This window comes from Canis lupus, chromosome 18 (genome assembly GCF_003254725.2).
Source record: "Canis lupus dingo isolate Sandy chromosome 18, ASM325472v2, whole genome shotgun sequence".
Classification (NCBI taxonomy): domain Eukaryota; kingdom Metazoa; phylum Chordata; class Mammalia; order Carnivora; family Canidae; genus Canis; species Canis lupus.
In genome coordinates, this window is record NC_064260.1 from 16,388,884 (window position 1) to 16,407,889 (window position 19,006).

General features: G+C 37.3%; 1 protein-coding gene across 2 annotated transcripts in view; it reads left to right on the top strand.

Moving 5' to 3' along the window:
- RELN (reelin) overlaps positions 1 to 19,006 on the top strand; it is a 492,310-nt gene that overhangs the window by 122,630 nt on the left and 350,674 nt on the right. The gene's annotated exons all lie outside the window — the stretch shown is intronic.

Genomic DNA, 19,006 nt, shown 5'->3' on the forward strand with positions numbered 1-19,006 from the left:
ATCTCTCTTCCATGTGTAATCTTTTCCCAGTGAACTGAAGGCAGGTCACCAAACATACACTGTTTTCCCACTAAAGATAATCTGATAATTTCTGTAGTCTTCCCTTTTTCTGTCTACCCATTCAGTTAACCATTTTTGTTGTTGTTTGTTTTTTACACTTCCAGTTTTATTTTATTTATTTATTTTTAAGATTTTATTTATTCATGAGAGAGAGAGAGAGAGAAAGAGAGAGGCAGAGGGAGAAGCAGGCTCTATGCAGGGAGCCCGATGTGGGACTCGATCCTGGGTCTTCAGGATCAGGCCCTGGGCTGAAGGCAGCGCCAAACCACTAAGCCACCCAGGCTGCCCCACTTCCAGTTTTAAAGCTAAAAGATCAAATATTGTTACTGGCCCACAGTCATGAAGACTTGAAATACAGAATTGAGGTTTGGTCTTCTATTTGAGTCGTGTAGGCAAGCCTAGGCTTGATTTTCATTATATGTAATGAAGGGTACCGAGGTTCTTTCTGTAGGGCTAGTATTCATTTCTAAGGGAAGTTGGACATAATAGGATCAGTTAATTAGTAAATAAAATTTGTATCACATCATCAACATTTGCTATAATAAAGAAGAAAAGCTTTTGGAGCATCATTGCTACATTGTTGGAGTGTCTTTGCATTTTATTAGTTAAAGCAATGGGTAGTCAAGATGATGCAATAAGAATGTGTAGGAAGGCATATGCTAAAACCAGTGCTGGCACAAGGTGGAAAGGAAAGGCTCTTGTGGATAAGTTAAGTATAATAAAATACTGTATTTTCTCATGATGCTTAGTATTATACTTAAAAATAAGCCCCTCCATTGCCTCCCCTATAAAAGATCTTATTTCTAAATATCTGTACTCCCAGCTATTATAAGCCATCAAAGTATTTGATTTGATTACTCATATTGTATATTATATTTATTAGGAATGCAATTATGTTAAAGGTGAACAGCTATTGAATGATAGTCGCTAACATTTATTGAATACCATGTGCCAGGTACTGTTCTAAGAATGTTGCTTATATAACCTCATTTAATCCTTCCAGCAATTCTAAATATCACATATTATTTAATTCCACTTATAGATGAGGAAGTGGAGGCTGAGAGAGTTTAAGTCGGCCAAGGTCACACAGCTATTTAATGGCAGAGGCAGGATTTGAACTTAGTTGGCCTCGTGCCAGTCTTGTTGTACTTAACTATGACACTATACTGCATCCTACAGAGAGTATTTAAGTGTAAAGTAGACATGATATAGGTATTTTAAATGCCATAGTTAACTCCTGGTCACATGGAGGGGGATTTAGAGATTTCCAAAGAGGCTGCTAAGCATGGTGGTTGTGTAAAACATTTACTATGTTGTAAGTGAGGTAGAAATATCAGTGAAGTCCTAACTAGACATAAATGTGGAAATTTAACCAGAAACCTCTGCAAAGCCTTGAAGATGTGGCTTTTCCTCCCAGCCTCCTTCCCTGGTGACTTGTTTTCCTGGAGTAGAACAACTGATTAGCATATTTTATTTCTGTTGTTAATGCCAAGCTTGTTTCCACGACTGGATTTGCCTGATTGGTGGCGTTTAGTACAGTGCTCTGAGGTTCTCTACGGAGCTCTTAAACGTCAGCTGTAAATCATCTGCTCAGCCTCCCTGACTGAGAACTCCGTACCTCCCACCTGGTGCACTGGGCACAGGCATCCACATACTTGCCATATGTGGGCAGAATCACAGCCTCTGGAGGCCAAGCTGCAAATTAGAAGGTGAACTCGTAGCACTCTGGGCAGGCCCTTACGTGTGCAAATCCTGTTCCTTGTAATTGGAATTGTGTTTGGAAATCCCTATACACCCAGGTGAGACTGTATTAACCCTTCTACATTGAATGGAAAGGAAAAGACAATCTGCTTAAAAGAAGCCAAATTAACTTCCTCTCAAAACTGGACAATATGGGTGGGCTTTGTGTAGTCACTCTTTTATGAAATGCAATCACAGTCATTCATCATAGGGTACTCCTTATTCCCCCCCCCCAAATTTTTTTTTGTAAAATCTACTCAATGATAGTGGCATTTCCCAGCTGCACAGTCTTTAGAAAGAGATCTTGATGTCACTTCTTGTGACATCTTTATAAGGAGCTGTATTATTATAATGTAATCCTACCCTTCGCCTGGCTCTTATCAATAACATATGTTGGGGCGTGGTAGTGTAGTTAATTGAGTTGGCAAATAAACTAGGATAGTTTTTACTGATAACTTTGCTAGGTACAATGGCTTTATCCTGTTGAAGGTCTTTGATGATAAATTTAATGATCATTTTACTTAACTATTTGTTCTTTTTGAGTTTATGTTAGCTAGTGATTTTCATTATAAAAAAAAAAAATATATATATATATATATATATTGCTGACAATGGATTACCTCTCTTTAAAGGTACATATTACTCTCAGAAGTCTTGTGTACCCCTTCATGCAGTTTCTAAATTCAAAGCTAGAATTTTTTCTAGGACTTTTGTCAACTTATTTGGTTTGTTTTTCTGTAAATTCTCTCTCTCGTAAATTCTCCCCCTCCTGCTGCCCATTCTTCTAATGAGCCCTCCACCATGATTTTATGTGGTATTATTTACTATATACTTTGTATGTTAGGCAAGTTTGAATTATAAATCAATATTTAGAAAATGAGTTCCTCTTTTTTGATAGCATCTTAATAAATCATGACCTTTCTACCTAACACTGAGTCACAGAACACCAGCCATATTTTCATCATCACAGATGTATTTTTCTGAGTGAGAATGCCACAGCTCCTCATGATTCTCTTCATTTCCCTGAGGCACATTATTGGTTACATTGAGTCTAATGTAACTTAAAAGATATGTTGAAGTCCTAAACCTTCAGTACCACAGAAGATGACTTTATATGAAAATAGGGTTCCTGTACATACAATGAAATAAGTGAAGATAAAGTTGTACTGGATTAGGATCCACCGTGCTGGATTAGGGTGGCTCCTAATCTATTATGACTGGTGTTCTTATAAGACAACCATAGGAGGGCACAGAGACACAAGGAGAATGCCATGTGAGGAAGGAAGATTGGAATGATGTTATTATTCCTATGCCTGAGAAAAAAACATGAGATAGATTCTCCCTCACAGTCTTCAGAAAGTACTAGCATGCTGACACCTTGATTTTGGACTTCTAACCTCCAGAAGTGTGAGATAATAAATTCCTGTTGTTTTCAACCATCTAGTTTGTGATAATTTTTTTCCTTTTTTTTATTGAAGTTCGATTTGCCAGCATATAGTATAACACCCACTGCTCATCCCATCAAGTACACCCTCAGTGCCCATCACCCAGTTACCCTCTCCCCCCTCCCCCCTCCCCTTCCACTACCCTTGGCTCATTTCCCAGAGTTAGGAGTCTCTCATGTGTTGTCACCCTCTGTGATTTTTCCCACTCATCTTCTCTCCTTTCCCCTATAATCCCTTTCACTGTTTTTTATATTCCCCATATAAGTGAAACCATATGATGATTGTCCTTCTCCAATTGACTTACTTCACTCAGCATAATACCCTCCAGTTCCATCCATGTTGAACCAAATGGTGGGTATTCATCTTTTCTAATGGCTGAGTAATATTCCATTATATCAGTTTGTGATATTTTGTTATAGCAGCCCTAGCACCATAATACAAGGCATAAGACAAGAGATTCAAATCAAAAACTTTCCTCCTAACACTGGAATTTCAACCCTCTTCATGCCTTGCCTAGTCTCTTGTGTTAATTTTCTAGGTACTGTCCTTGATGTTCTTTGATTTGATTGTACATTTTACACACCACTACCACATTATTATTTTCTTTCTATGTATACACAGTTCTGAGGGTCACTCCCCATTGTGCCTATAGCAGTACCAATTCTTGACTGAGGCATCAAAAATCTTTCTATTTTGGCCTCTCTCAATTTCCTGCACTTTCCTCCCTGGGCCTGCTGTACATACCACTATATCCCAGCTGCTCTCATCTCTCCTTAGTTGTCTCAGTATGACCAGCACTCTTCCACTTTGAGCATGCTGTTCCTTTTGCAACAAAACAAAAAAAAAAAAAACAAAACCAAACAATAAAAAGGAAATTTTATTTCCCTTCCAAAACCAGTCTCAAATATTGCTGTAGTGGTTTATTGATTCTCTGTCCTAAGTAGATGCATTTGCTATCTCTTTGAGCTCACAAAATAATGTAGGCTTCTTTTATGATAGAGTAATTTGCTTTGGATTATCAATATCTTTGCAGTATTCCATTGTATTAGGCCCTCATAGCATCTTTAACACTTATTGGCATAAGTCTGGCATCCTCATGCTAGATCATAATTCCATAGCACACCCAGAAACACACTGCTGATTGTGGGCTTCTGCTGTGTTCCTACTGTCATGTTCCCCTTCATTCCCTTGAAGAATACAACAAAGGACTCAAATCAAAGCCTTTTCTGTTCTTATTCTCATCACTATTGTTATCTCCTGACTGACCACAGGAGGATAAGAAAAAAAAAAAGTTGACAGTTCTCTTGTCTCAGAAAGTCACAAGGGAGATGATTTTTTTTTCACACCAAATCTCTTAATCTCTTAGTTCCCTCCCTGACCTGGTGAAGTCTCTAAACCAAATGTAGAATTCCTCTATTAGTAAAATTTTTGAACACATATGTATAATTAAATACTTGTCTATTTATTTACTTTTAATTTATAAGTTCAGTACATACACTCCTGTGCTTACATACTTTGTATATATATTTTTGAAATATTTTATTTGTTTATTTGAGAAAGAGTGAGTGAGAGAGAGCACAAGCCGGGTGAGAGGCAGGGGGAAAGGGAGGAGCAGACTCCCTCCTGAGCAGGAAGCCCAAGCAGGACGCAATACCAGGACCCCGGGAATCATGACCTGAGTGCAAGGTAGATACTTAACTCACTGAGCCACCCAGACACCCACATACTTTTTATATCATAAGACATATAAATTTGACAGTACAATATAAAAGTTCTAATATTTTTCTTCCCAACTATAGAAATGTGTAAATGAATTCTTTTAAAAAATGTTTGGGTTGTCTTTTCAATTAGAAGCTGTAGGTAAAATAATTTCAAATCTAAATAAATTTGTTTCAGGGTGCCTGGGTGATTCGGTTGAGCATCTGACTCTTGATTTCAGCTTAGGTCATGATCTCAGGGTCTTGAGATGGAGCCCTTCATGGGACTCTGTGCATGGCATTCTGCTGGGAGGGAGTGCTTAAAGATTCACTCTCCTTCTTCCTCAGCCCCTTCCCCTTTCATGTGCTCACACTCTCTAAATAAATAAACAAATAAATAAAAGTAGTATACATCATATTTTCCTGTGTTTTGTCTTTTAATATGTATTGGTATTTCTTGTATCTGATTTAGAATCACTTGAGCTGAAAAACAAAATATGTTTCATTGTCAGAATTCATTCATTGTCAGTGTTTTCTTATGGTACATAAGCTGCTACCATGATCTAAATAGATAAAGTGCTTGCGATAATTATAATATTATACATGTTTAATCTGTATTTTTGTTATATGTGGCTTAATATTTTTAAATTCATTAATTTTATAATAAAACAAAGACTAGAGTTATTGAATGCAGTGCCTTTACCAGAAAAAAAAGTCATTGATTTTGTAAGTCACTGGGGACATGGATAGAAATTTAGGATTCCTAAAAAGAAGTTTTAATGGTGTACTAATAGTCAACATTTATATAATACATTTATTATGTGCTTTACATATGTTAAATATGTAACCCAGTGGGTTGGGTACTGTTGTCTTCCATATTTCACATATGAGGAAATTGCACTCATCACAGTTTTCCTTTAACTGCTGTAAATTAAACAGTTTGTTGTTCTTGAAAGTAGAAAATATCATGAAGAGAAAGGCAGAAGTCCATCCATCTATTTAGCAAACAATTTTTGAGTGATGCTGTGAAAATCAATAGGATCAAATCACTTCTCTTAAGAAATGTATAATGCAGTAAAGGAAATAGAAATCAATGAACTGTCTTAAGGGTTATATTAAAAGGATGTATTAACCAGAGAAATTCAGTTTTGTTGTGGTGGTAAGAAATTAACCCCAAATCATAGCTTAATTGAACAGTTCTATTTAAGTCAGAAAGACTCTTTAGGATAATTGTCCCCCATACAGGGACTCAGCAATCTAAGGTATTTCCATATTGTGACTATGACTATGCTATATCAGTGTGTGGCTTCTTTTGCCATCATGGCAAGGGAATGAAGGAATGTAGAGGACTCACTCTATTCTGTACTTCAACCAGAGAATAGAATACTTCATTTCTGCATATATCCATTGGTCAAAATTATTCGCATGGCCTTTTTGAACTGCAGAGGCTAGAGAGTGTAGGGGAGCATATGACTATTTGGTAAACAATAAATACCTTGACCAAAAGGTATGTAGAGTTAATTGGAGATGAAGAGAGATGGACAAGAGTTTGTATTTTACAGGAAGTTGATTGGCAAATGGCAGAAAAAGTCATGAAGTCATTATAGAGGCTGGTGAAAGTAATTGACAAACACAAAACAAGGTTCTGGGAAGGAGCTGAAGGAAGATCTCTTCAGCACCACGGAGAGCTCCTGTCATTTAAATTACTGTGCTACCCCATGATGTCAGTAGTAACGCCTTTATTCAGCAACATTTCATTCCATAAACATCTATTATCTGTCTGTCATAGGCTTTGTGAATAAAAAATTCCTAACACATAATTAACAGTTTCATGAGGAAGACAGATAATTATCTGTAATGCAATGAGTAGGTTCAATAAAAGAACTATTCTCTGGGTATTATGAGAGCCTAATGTTAACCTGGATAGAAGAGGAAGTTGTATAGGAAAACCTCATGAAGGAGATGATTTTTGATCTCATATAGGTGTTAAGTGATGAGTAAGGGTTTAGCCAAATTTGAGGAAGAAAGGGTACTTAGGCCAGGGGTCAGTGAACCTTTTCTGTAAGTGGCTAGATAGTAAACATTTTAGGCATTTTAGGTCATAATGGTAGGTCTCAATTGCAAATGACGTATCATAAAGGGCTAGTACCCAAGATCTGTAAATAGCTTATTAAACTCAACAGCAAAGAAACAAACAATCCAATCATGAAATGGGCAAAAGACATGAACAGAGGAAGGCATATTTTTCTTTTTGTTTTACAATTTTTCAAAATGTAAAAGCTCCTTCTTAGCTCAGTGGTAATACAAACACAACACATGGCCCAGATTTGACCCCTGGGCCATAATTTGCTAACCTCTGGTCTAGCAGAGGGAACAAGAGCAAAACTAGAGGTATGTGCATATAGCCATGTGCAATTTGATCTTGATGGAGTGTGAAGTTTGAATCCGAGGCATGATTAATGAGCCCAGAGAAATGGACAGGGGAACAGAATGTCATGTTGAGGAAGTTAGGCCTACTTCTATAAGTATGGATTGCCATTGAAGGATTTAAATCAGTGGAATGATAAAATCAGATTTGCATTTCAGAAAGATATGTATTAAGAGTTAGCCTGAGGAAGCAAAACTGAACTCAAAAAGCCAGTTAGGGAGATGTTGGTATTGGTAAAAAAAAAAAAAAAAAGAGACAATGAAAGCCTGAAATAAAGCCATGGTAGAAAGGATAGGCAAGAGGAGGCCGAGTTGAAAAAATATTTGGGGTAATATCAGGACTTCCTGATTGATTGAGTGGGGCTGGGGGGAGAGGTCAGTAACATATCCATGACTGGATAGAGAGTGTTCCTTAACTGAGATAATAAATACTATACTAACTCACTGATGTTGCTACTTTAGCAAGAGCTCTAGCTAGCAAAAGGATCTCTGCCATTTATTGCAGATATTTACCATCTAGAGTCAGCAGGCAGAGGTGTATTGTCTATTCTTGTATAACTCCTCAGGAAATCTGTTAGGCTTCCAGGAAAGGTATGGGAAGCCTTTGCTCCTTTCTATCAAATAGATCACATGCTATAAGAAGTATCTTTCCTGTGCCAGAACGCTCAAGGTAAGGGATAACGAACTCAATATGTAGGTTCATGGACATAAAATTCATGGTTGTTTAAAGCTATCAGTTGTTTTAGCCATTTTTGGATTGAAAAAATCAGAACTTCATAGAGCTTGAACTTGCTTTCTGTAGTAGACATATATCATCTGTGATTTTCCAACATTTTTATAAAGTTTCCCACATTGTGAGTACCACTGTTCCAAAATAGAATTCCCATATTTCCTTTCTAGGGGTGAGGGCTTCTAAGTTAATTTCTTTCTACTACCTAGACCTCATGAGACTTGGATACAGAAGAGTGCAGTTTGAGCTGAGGAATAAGCATTGGGGAAATCCATTCAATCAAGTGCAGTCATGGAAAGTTCTTATTTTTTTTGGAATATCTGTAGTGGGTGCTCTGTTATTTTAGTCCAAATATGGTTGATATCAAGGAGTGAGTGGTGGCAGCTATTGATTTTGTTGGACCGTTCCTGTGGGTGGACTTCACTCCTTGCTGTGCAACACCAGCTTTATTTCTGTGTATCTCCCAGAGAAGCTGCCTCATATCACTCAAAATTCCTTTAATCTAGATTTTATTCTGTGGTTTGTAACTGAGAGTATCAGTAGTATACCCAGGGCTTCAGTGATACTGTATTTTATATAAAATTTCAGGGGATAGGAAAATTAGGGGAAAATGCCTAAAAAGACTAGTGAGACGAATGATAATAAAAACAAAACAAAACAAAAAGTTTGAGAAACACTGTCATAGACTAAATTGGCAACAGGGTCAATTCACAGATAGTACAGTGACAGTATGGGCTATGATGGTCAAGATAGGAGAGAAGGAAGGAAGATTCTCTATTCCTTTAAGATGTTGAGCACTTAAAGACAGAAGACTGGGATTGTTCATTGAAACATTGATAAAATATTGATACGGCATTCTGACCTGGAGCTGTATCTACATGTCAGCAGTCTCTGGTTATTTAGAAATTTGGCTTACTCTAGAGATAATTCTTTTAGATCAGCCATTGTGGAGGTACAGTTAAGATAATCAGAGCCTGTTTTTTCATACAGAAACTTTCAGGGATTAGCCAGGGGTTACCATGCCCCTTGTCTATAGCTTTGTTCTGAGCTTCATGCAGTCTGGGGGATCTGCAGCTCACTTACCTCTTTAAAGGGGAATTTTATCTGAATGTGGTAGAAACAGAGGGCTAGGGTATATTCTTAAATCTGCAAATAAAATGTCAACATTTAATGGGCACTCTTGTAGTCAGTTTACACACATTTGAACATTTAATTCTCACAAAATGAATTATTACCTAATCATTTCCATAGTTCTATTAAGTAGGTCTTATTATTATCTACATAATAAATAATAATGATCATAAGACTTAGAGAATTTAAGTAACCTGGCTCAAGATCACACCACCAAAAAGTGACAGGGCTGGATCTCAAGTAACTAGTGGTCTGTCTAGAGACTAGTGACTTGGACCCCTTATTTAATGTCTTCAATCTTCAGTTTCTTCATCTATAAAATCGGGATAATAATACTTCTTAGGATTTTAATGAATAAATGGGTTAATTGGTAAATACTCAGAACTGATATGTATCATTAAATACTCAGAAAATGTTAGGTGTTATTTTTTTTTCCAGGGTCATCTTCTCCTCCACCTTGTCCTCTCCCTCCTTTTAAAAACGAGGATAAGGAGAGTTCTGAACCAGTATTCTAGAGGTAATTCTGTAATTACATTAAAATCCCTAAATACATCAGCTGAGCAATTCTTTGCCAAGAAGGAAAGAAGAGGAGAGGTAGGTTTGCATATGCTAGGGGTGGCTTATAGGTTATAGAGTTATTCCAGCAAGGCAACAGTATATAGTTTTGTTTTTTTCTTAATTTTTTTCGTGTTTATTTGCTTATTTATTTATTGTGGTAAGGACACTCAGCATTAAGATCTACTCTCGGGGATCTCTGGGTGGCTCAGCGGTTTAGCACCTGCCTTTGGCCCATGGTGAGATCCTGGAGTCCTGGGATCGAGTCCCGCGTCGGGCTCCCGGCATGGAGCCTGCTTCTCCCTCCTCCTGTGTCTTTGCCTCTCTCTCTCTCTCTCTCTCTCTCTCTCTCTCTGTCTCTGTCTATAATGAATAAATAAATAAATCTTTAAAAAAAGATCTACTCTCAACGAATTTTTAAGTGCACAATATTGCTAACTAGAACACTGTTGTACCGCAGACCTCTAGAACTTACTTGTCTTGCATAACTGAAACTTTATGTCTGTCAAACAGTAGCTCCTCCAACTCAATAGTATAAAAACAAATACCTGATTAAAAAGTGGTCAAAGAACTTAAATTGACATTTCTTCAAAGACAAATAAATACCTGGTCGGTAGATGAAAAGATGGTCAAGGGATCCCTGGGTGGCACAGCGGTTTAGTGCCTGCCTTTGGCCCAGGGCACAATCCTGGAGACCCGGGATCGAATCCCACGTCGGGCTCCCGGTGCATGGAGCCTGTTTCTCCCTCTGCCTATGTCTCTGCCTCTCTCTCTCTGTGTGTGATGACTATCATAAATAAATAAAAATTAAAAAAAAAGATGGTCAACATCACTAATCATCAGATAAATATCTCACATTTGTTGAGCTATTATAAAATAAAAGGTAAGTTGTTGGCAAGGATTTGGAGAAATGGCAATTCTTATGCACTATTGGTAGGAATGCAAAAATGCACAGGCACTGTGGAAAATGAGGGTTCCTTAAAAAATTTAAAATAGAAGTAACATATGGTCCAGTAATTCCACTTAAGAGTAGATACCCAGAAGAATTAAAATCAGAATCCTGAAGAGGTATCTGTACTTTCATGTTCACTGCAGCACTGTTCACAATAGCCAAGGTACAGAAACCACCTAAATGTCCATCAATGGATGAATGGATAAAGAGAATCTGGTATATACTTACGATGGAATATTAGCCTTATAAAAGGAGGAAATCTGGGGTGCCTGGGTGGCTCAGTTGGTTAGTGTCTGCCTTAGGCTCAGGTCATGATCTTAAGGTCCTGGGATGGAGTCCCACATCAGGCTCCCTGCTCAGTGGGGAGTTTGCTTCTCTTTCTCCTTCTGCTCCTCTTGCTTATTCATTCTCTCTCTCTCTCTCTCTCTCTCTCAAATAAATAATGAAAAAAAAAGAAATATTTAAAAAGAAAGAAAGAAATCTTGCCATATGTGACAACATGAGTGAACCTATACCATATTATGCCAAGTGAAATAAACCAGTTACAGAAGGACAAATCCCACATAATTCTATTTATATGTGGTATCGAAAATAGTCAAACTCTTAGAAGAAGGGTGATTGCCAGGGGCTGAGGCAGAGGGGAAATGGCAAGTTGCTATTCAATGGGTATAAAGTTTCAGTTATGCAGGATGTTTTGTTTTGTAAAGAAAGCCTTGCTGAGGCTCTTTTCACCCTTCTATATTGGCTTGGGTTTCCAAAGCCTCTTTTTCTTTATAGTTTTCTTGACTGCAGATGTGTAAAATCTGACTTCTTGCCTGGAAATTGTACTGTGAATCCAACATACATAGGGCAAGTCAAGGGAGCAAGCACCAGCACCAGCAAGCAAGGTAGTGAGGCAATATATAGTTCTGGACAGGAAGCCAGTGTGGTGCACTTAGTTTGGAAAGGCTGGTGGCAGACAGTATGATGTAGTGATTACCTGCCACCAAACAGCTGTTAATGGGGGAGGGGAGGTGGTATGTAGCATTAGGAGGAAAGGCAGCAGAGGTATACTTTGAACCAGAGGATCAGAGAGCTTCAGTTAGTAGAAACTTTCACTTTGGAAAAGTTGCTGCTCTTTGGAAAAGTTGCTGCTCTGTCAAACTCAGTGGCCACATGGATCTAAGTGAAACTGAATGGCTTTGCCCTTTAGGGGCACACTTTTGGCTTAAAGATATCTCACTCACATCCATATTTCTTTTTTTTTTAAGATTTTATTTATTTATTAATGAGACACACACACACAGATGTAGAGACACACACACAGAGAGAGACAGAGAGAGAGAGAGAGAGAGAGGCAGAAACACAGAGGGAGAAGCAGGCTCCATGCAGGGAGCCCGATGTGGGACTCGATCCGGGGACTCCAGGACCACGCCCTGGGCCAAAGGCAGGCACTAAACTGCTGAGCCATCCAGGGATCCCCCCCCCCACATCCATATTTCATTCAGATACGTGCCTACCAAGAGGACAAAGAATATCTAATAATTACCTGATGAGAAATTAAGGTGTTTGGATTGGGGGGTAGTGAAGGAGGAGCACCTAAGCTTTTGCCCAGAGAAGAAGTCTTCCTCCTGCTTACTCTCAGATGGTTTTCCCTCCATCATTGGGTTTGGACAGGAATTCCTTTGGATCAGGACAGGGGTCTCTCCTAGAATTGAGGTACTTCCACATAAGGATACAGGTAGGGAAGAAGCCAGTGCATAGTGTAAGATAGAGGTGTTCAGGTGTCATTCAGTAGCTCTGTTATCCTTGCAAGTCACTTAAAATCACTGGTTCTTGATAATTCTTGATCTCCAGAATGGAAATAGTAATGTTTAACACATATAATGCTTTGTGCTGTATACTCATTGATCTTTGCCACCACCCCATTGCTATCATCTCCACTTTCCTTGAGAGGAAACTGAGGAACAGAGTTTTTGAGTAAACCTGCCCAAGATTCCATAGCTCCTCGGTAGTGGAGCAAGGATCTGAACCCAGGCAGACTGCCTCTGGGGTCTCTGCCCTCAATCTTTCCTGACTACTGCCCCCTCAGTAGTAAGGCAATGATAGGGTGAAACCACCAGGCATGGAGAAGGCATTTGGTAAATGGCAGTGCTGAGAGAGGGCCAGAGAGGGTAACTGCAGCAAGTGAGGAAAGAATCAGATGGACTTAAAAGATCTTTTTGTGTAACTGACAAGAAATGTGGAAATAGCACGGAATCCTCATACATTTTCTAACTTATGCCCATAGACATACAATTTCAACATGATTTTAAAAGGTTTTAGTGCTTTTTTGCTTCTTGACTTAACACCTGAAACCAAATGCCTTTAAATCAATGTTCTAAAAATTACACATACCCAGTGTATACATGTGAGCATATATGCACGAGCTATTCATTATCTAGTAGCACTACTTGAGAGCTGTTCTTTTCATATCCATTTTGATCAGCCTGGTGCTTCACAGATAAGCTGCAATAAGGTTATTTTCAGAAAGTTCTGTGATTACTTTTCGGAGTATAAAATCATGTTTAGCTTTGTTAAAATGTTTGAGTACATTGACGTAGCAAAGAAGGCAAATAATAGACAAGTCAAATACTGTAGGTAAACAGTTATTCATATTTAAATCAAGTGAAAAGATTTTACAAATGACTAAGAGGGACTCTGAAATTCATTTTCCCTTATTCACTTACAATAGAACACTAACTTTCCAAACTAGATTTGCAGAAGGGTCTATTTTTTATTAATCGGTGGAAGCCTTTAGATATCCCTTTTAAGGAAAGATAAAATGATAATAAAAGGAAATAGAACTCATGTTAAACATTTGTCTTCTCTCCTGCTTTTTATGTAGACATAAGTTATCTAATTACTAAAACTTCCCAACAGTACATTTTACTGTACTTTCTGAAAGTGTTTAAAATGATAAAATAATATTTCTTTTAAGTTTTTATCATTTTTATATATGAAGGTTATATTTTTCCACAAACAAAAATCTGTAACATTAATGTACTTGCCCTTTCTTTGGCAATATCTCATCCACGGATATCTTAGTGCTTGAAATTCATGAAAAATAAACCAGGACATGTTTTACCCACTTTAACACTAACCATGGCAAATTGCAAACTAAACAGATTTAAGTAAACCACATCTTTAGTCTACAAAATATTGAATAAAACCAACATAAATGTGTAATTTCTCCACCATATTGGTTATTTTGGGTAATAAAGTATTCAGTGTGTTTCTTGGAAGTGAATGGCCTACATTTTTATGAGAATATGTACATTTTGTTTTAGAGATGGAGGAAATTATAGAAGTTTTAGTTACAGTTCGGAAGATCCAAGGTGTGCACATTAAAAGCATAGAATAGTATTCCTGTGGGAAAATAGAGTTCAGACAAGGTTTAGTCACAAACTTAAAATAACTGAAGACTTGTCAAGGAAAATGACATCCCAGAAGGCAAAGAAATGTGTATCACTGTCTTAAAAGGAATCATGGAAGCAACTTTAGAACAATTACAGACACCATGAGCCTAATCTTGCAGAAGTATAATGTGGATAAGGGAAACTCTGGTACAGATTTCTATCATTTAACTGCAATGATCATTAAGAAGGCAGGTATTTTTAAACTAGATATCCAGTGGTTTGAGTGACTTACTGAATTTAAAACACCCATATTATGTCAAAAAGTTATATTGACTTTTTCTAATATAGAAATGATAGCTAGATTGTGAATATTCTATTTTTCAAATATATATACACAATATTCAAAAGGAAAATGTGTTTGTAACATGGATACTTTGAAATCTTGCTAGACAAGTTATCAATCTTGTGGAACTTCAGAGTTTGAAATTATACTTTACTTTCTTTGCCCAAAGTTAGATCAGGAGAGCTATACTTCTGGAAGTGCTTATTTTCTCTCATAGTCCATAATATACTTGGGAAAGTACAGCTTTTTTTCTCTAAGAAGTTCCACATGAAAATTTTTTGTATGAGAGTTTACATATAACCATAACAATGAAAATAAAATCTTTGTTCTTACTATGGTACACACATACACATATAATAAGCATATATCTCTCTGAGATACATGAAATTAAATTTTATTATAGATCCAGTTTTCCCTTTTTCAAGTAATATTAAAAACTCAATAAGTACCCTATTATCCAACATGCAGCAGGGAAGGCACCATCGTAAATTTAAGTTCATTATCAAATTCAAATTTCAGTTATCCCAAGAATAGGTTCCCAAATCACATATGTTAATTAGATGGTATATGTCTTTCGTGACACAAGCCATTAAGAAGATCATTGTGGCAGGTGCAGTAAATCGTGTTTCATAGTACGCTGGAAGCTGAGTCGGACTGCTCTCCTTATCCCCATTCTCATTTTATATTTGCACCTCTGCTCATTATGTCTGCCTTTGTGAGACGTACCCCCATCTTTCTTCTATTCATTTATTTATTTTTTTATTTTATTTTTTTTTAATTTATTTTTTATTGGTGTTCAATTTACTAACATACAGAATAACCCCCAGTGCCCGTCTTCTATTCATTTAGTACTCAGAGAGTACACCCTGACAAGGTCATACAAAGGTGTGTGGCAGTGTGACGGGGTAGTCCCTTGACTATACTCTGCTGCCTCATGTAAATAAAAACAAATATGGGAACCTTGGCTTTTCTCTCAAGACAGCTCCAGCTCCTCTTCAATAGCTCTATTTCTGACTGGATGGCAAGGGCACTGGTTTAAATCCAGACTACACTCTTCACTTTCTCTGTGACGAGGAGCATGTTCTTTCATCTCCATCATCTCAGGGTCTTTATAGGTAAAATGAACCCTACTACTTAACAGTGTTGGTAAGAGCCTCAAATAAGTTGATATTCATGAAACGCTTACATAGCACCAGGCCAGAGTAAGTGCTCAATAAATATTATTATAATCATTATTATAATTGTTTATTTTAGTCACTCTTCTCCTATTTCATAATTTTTCTAAAATACAAGTTCATTTAGCACCTACTTGTTTTCCAGATGTTTTATTTAGAATGTCAGTTTGCTCTAGTTTTCTCTTTCCAGGTCAAGTCATTTTGAGATAGGGACCGTGTCATACATTTCTTCTGTGTATTTCCCCAGGGCCTAATAGATTGATCCAAAACAAATATTCTGTAAATACTGTTGTTTTTTGTTTTTCTGCTGGTTGATATTAAGATGAATAGATTTCTAATCGCTGCAACTCTGGCCAACTTTTAGATATTTTCAAAGAAAATGCCAATTAAAATGTGGTAACTAAGATATGGAAGCAACCCAAATGTCCATCCATAGATGAGTGGGTAAAGAAGATATATCGTGTGTGTGTGTGTGTGTGTGTGTGTGTGTTTGTGTGTGTGTGTGTGTGTTTATGGAATTTTGGGCATAAAAAAGGAATGGTATCTTGCAATTTGCAACAACATTGATGGACTTAGAGGTTATAAAACCAAGTGAAATAAGTCAGACAAAGGTAATTACCGTATTCATATACGGAATTTAAGAAACAAAACAAATGAACAAATAAAAAAAATGGAAAAACAGATTCTTAAATACAGAGAACAAACTAGTGATTGCCAGAGGGGAGGTGGGCAGGGAAATGAATTAAATAGATAAAGGGAAATAAAAACATTGTAATGAGCATGGAGCAATGTATAGAATCATTATATTGTACCCCTGGAACTAATATAACACTGTATGTTAATAATACTTGAATTAAAAATTTAAAAATGGGAAGGGAGAAGAAATGTGTGGGAAATATCAGAAAGGGAGACAGAACGTAAAGACTGCTAACTCTGGGAAACGAACTAGGGGTGGTGGAAGGGGAGAAGGGCGGGGGGGGTGGGAGTGAATGGGTGACGGGCACTGGGGGTTATTCTGTATGTTAGTATATTGAACACCAATAAAAAATAAATTAAAAAAAAAAAGCAAAGACCACTGCACACTCATAATATTTGAAGGTACATAATAAGGCTCTCAGAATACATGTTGGAGTGGATCTAGGAGTAGTGGGTAAAGGATTGAAAATTTTGTATTACGGGGATCCCTGGATGGCTCAGCGGTTTAGTGTCTGCCTTTGGCCCAGGGCGTGGTCCTGGAGTCCCAGGATTGAGTCCCACATCGGGTTCCCTGCGTGGAGCCTGCTTCTCCCTCTCTCTGTGTCTCTGTCTCTCTCTCTCTCTGTGTCTCCCATGAATAAATAAATAAATAATATTTTTTTTAAAAAAGAAAATTTTGTATTACTATCAGTGTCATTGTGTAAGACACTGCTAGATACTTTCAAGCTGCTATATTGGTTCCATATCCATATTATTTTAAGCCCTGAAGCCTGGATAACATTTTACTAAGACACATTTTTCATGCATGTTCTTGGCTACACACATGAGATTTGCTTGGTGAGCTTCTAAAACTCTCAGTACCCAAGCTTTATCCCAAACCAGTGAACTCAGAATCTCTAGGAACCAGCCTTTATTTGTTGGGGAACTACTGTGCCAGACTGTTGGATTGTAAGAATGTTGTTCTGTGGTATATTTACCCAGAGTAGGGCATGATGTAATTAACAACAATATAGCTATTTTATAAACCGTTGTGAAGTAATATGCAGCCTAGACATTGACTCACTTTCTAGGAGGGGTTTTGAAGAATAGGGAGATATTTGAATGTGAATCCTGTTACCAAGGCTGTGAAACCCTGAAACCTTATTTTGTTTGATTCATTTCTTTTCCCACTCGATTGTGGCTGGAACTTTTGCTTTCCTTTTTGGTCAGGCCGACTCCTACAGATGTGTCATTTTCCACACACACAGGATTTCTGCTTTATGCCCAACCGGAATGGAGTAGCAATTCCTGAGTCATTGCTTTTGAGTCTCCTGCAGCACTCTGTGATTTCCCTGGGAGTTTCTTATCCTCCCTAACCTTGTGGTTTCTCTGGCTTGATGAATTTTGTCTCAAGGCATAGCTTAAAAAAATAAAAACTTCAAAGAGGAAAAGGGCATCGTTAGGATATGTCAAAACATACACCTATTTTTCTATTTCTTTGTCCAGTATGACCTATTCTTTTATTCCAGAAGATTCTGTTTCACTAGGTAATGTAACCTGTGTGATATCTTTTCTCATGCTTTTAATTTCTTTAGTTAAATCATTCTTGTATTGATTCAGAAAAATATTTCTTGAGTATCTGTGATGTGTCAGGCATTGTGATAGTTGCTTGGAATATAAAAATTAAAGACCTAGTCCCTCACAGGTCAAGTGCTATGATGAAGCATGTATGGACTATTATGATGACATATAGGAAGGGCATCTATCCAAACATGGGGGGATACTGTACTCCATATGTATTGGATCATTTAATTCTCACAGTAACTTTGGGATGGAGGGGACATGATATTTCCATCTGTTACTACTGACTCATTTCCACTCAAAGTCCCTAGTTTACACTAGGATTCACTCTTAATGTTGTACATTCTATGTGTTTTAACAAATATATAATGATATGTATCTACTATTGTAGTATTAAACGGAATAGTTCCACTGCCCTAAAAAAAACCTTTGTTCTGTCTATTGATCCTTGCCTCCCTCCAAACCCCTGGCAACTGGTGATGTTTTCACTGTCTCTATAGTTTTGACTATAGTTTTGACTATTTCAGAATCTGGTATAGTTGGAATCATACAATATGTAGCCTTTCCAGATTGGCTTTTTTCATTTAATAAAATGCATTTATTTATTCATGTCTTGTCATGGCATGGTAGCTCATGTCCTTTGGGCCCTAAATAGACATATACTCCATTGTTTTGATGTACCACAGTTTATTTTTCCATTCACTTATTGAAGGATATATTGGTTGGTTCTAAGCTCTGACAGTTGTGAATAAGACTTCTATATACATCCATGTGCAGGTTTTTGTGTGGACAGAAATCTTTAGCTTATTTGAGTAAATGCTATGGAGCATGATTGCTGGATCATACTGTAAGAGTATGTTTATTTTTGTAAGAAAATGCTAAACCGTCTTCCAAAGTGGCTATACCATTTTGTATTTCCACCAGCAGTGAATAAGAGTTCTTGTTTCCACATCAGCATTTGGTGTTGTCACTGTGCCCATAATAGTTGTGAAGTGGCATTTCAGTGTTGTTTTAATTTGCAATACTCTAATAACATATGATGTTGAACATCTTTTCATGTATTTACTTGCTATTTGTGTATTTTTTTGGTGCGGTGTCTCTTCAGGTCTTTTGTCTAT